The sequence below is a fragment of the Echinops telfairi genome, unplaced genomic scaffold (genome assembly GCF_000313985.2).
Source record: "Echinops telfairi isolate 266 unplaced genomic scaffold, ASM31398v2 ScPeMD7_9;HRSCAF=40, whole genome shotgun sequence".
NCBI classification, from domain to species: Eukaryota; Metazoa; Chordata; class Mammalia; order Afrosoricida; family Tenrecidae; genus Echinops; species Echinops telfairi.
In genome coordinates, this window is record NW_022103906.1 from 27,247,023 (window position 1) to 27,249,076 (window position 2,054).

The 2,054-nt window shown below is 39.0% G+C and overlaps 1 pseudogene; it reads right to left on the reverse strand.

Annotated features, from left to right (window-relative positions):
* Positions 1-1,007: 1,007 nt before the first annotated feature.
* Positions 1,008-1,924, reverse strand: LOC101662352 (annotated as a pseudogene).
* Positions 1,925-2,054: the final 130 nt, after the last annotated feature.

Sequence of the window (2,054 nt, forward strand, 5' to 3'; positions counted from 1 at the left end):
TACTTTAGAGAAACAAATCCAAAGAAACTCATGTCTAAGAGAGAGTTTTATATAAAGGTTAAGTGCACATCAAAAAAACATCCCAACCCAGTGCTGCCCAAGCCCACCAGTCCAACATTAACCCATATGTCTTGTGCCAATCCACAAAGTCCTCCTGCATCTCACAAAACACACTATGACGCCGACTTCAGGAGGAAAACCGAAGCAATGAACCTGTAAGCATGTCAACACTGGCAGCAGTCTCCACACAGCTTCCCAAGCGCCCAGAACTGCATCGGGGTAGGTCAATGTGGCTTCTCATCAGGGAAGCCTCACATGAAGTGAGCTTTGCCAGCTGAAGCAGGTAACTGGCTAGGGCAGCTGCACCCTGGTCTGACCATCAGAAAGCAAGAGACCTGAGAACTAGAAAGGTGAGCCACTTATAACTCTGCCCTTCAATTAACAACAATGTGTTTATCAGCCAGGTTGGCACAATAAAGTTTATATCAGTGGCTAAAAAGCATTTTAAAAGCAAGTAACAATAAAAGAAAATGTTTCTAGTATAGGAGCAGCAGTACAGAAAAATAGTGTATGAGTACCTGGATAATACACCCATTTTGCAATCGTGCAACTGTAAGTACATATGGTTGACTGTCCTTATTCCACGCAGAATTACAACTCCACATTTCAACAACCACATGCTGATGGTTCCTAAAGAAAACTACTGAAAAAAAGGCCTAACCAGATGATCCCTAGTTTGACCAACTCGATCTAAGTTTAGATGTGCAGACGGGCTTAAATATATCCAGAGTAAGCCACATGCAACATGTTACTTAATGAATTTTCTAAAATAAGGTTTCAGGACAATGACAGTAAGATAAGGGAAGAGAACATGGAGGAATGAAGTCATAATTACTCTACATGTGTATTCTTTTAACAGTTGGGGGAAACCTTTTAGAGGTAAGTTACAAATAAAGAAAAGGCAAACTATTTTGTACAAGAAATTTAACACATTCTGTACAATGTCTTCACCTTGCTTTCATCATTTGTACAAACTTTTCATAGTTTACTTGACCATCACCATCAATATCTGCTTCCCTGATCATTTCATTAACCTATTCATCTGTTAACTTCTCTCCAAGATTTGTTATCACATAACGAAGTTCTGCTGAACTAATGTAGCCATTGCCATCCTTATAGAACACACAGAATGCTTCTCTAATTTCTTCTTCGCTGTCTGTGTCCTTCATTTTTCTTGCCCTCATTGTCAGAAATTCCGGGAAGTCAATTGTGCTATTACCATCAGCATCTACTTCATTAATCATATCTTCTAATTCTGCCTCCGTGGGATTCTGCCTGAGACCTCATTACAGTTCCCAATTCCTTTCTTGTTGTAGTTCCATCACCATCCTTGTCAAATAGTGACACGGCTTCCTTAAATTCTGCAATCTGCTCTTCAGTCAGTTGGTCAGCCACACTGATGCTGCAAGCGCTACTGGTCTCAGAGACATGTTCACACAACCACTCAGCTTGCTAACTCCATTCGGACTCAAGCTCCCTATTTTGTACTTTCCAAAATCATTTCTATAAATCAAAAGCAGAAGAAATCAGTATAAACAAAGTAGAATCAGATACTAAACTCAATTCTGAAAACAGTCAAGTTGAGTCCTTATCTAGCTTATCTAAATCCATATCTAAACTATTCTATCTATACAAAAACAGGGGATTAGGTCTCTGAGAGTGTTAAACCAGATCCAGGATTTCTCACAGGCATTTTGACCTCTGCCAACCATCTGCCTTAAGCTGCATGGTTTCTGAGAAATTCAAATGGAAATTTATACCCATGAGCTCAAAATATACATTAATCACATTCATTTTTGCCATCTTAAACAGGAATAACCAAAGACTACAACCAAACAAAACAACCAAAACTTTAACTTCTCATATTCTTTCCAGAAAACAACACAGTAAACAGTGTGGCTTTATCTGACCTCTGGTTAGCCAAAAAAGAAAAATTTCCATGAGGGAGAGATCAAACAAACATCTACTCTCCATCTTATGGTTTGTTTCTCCAG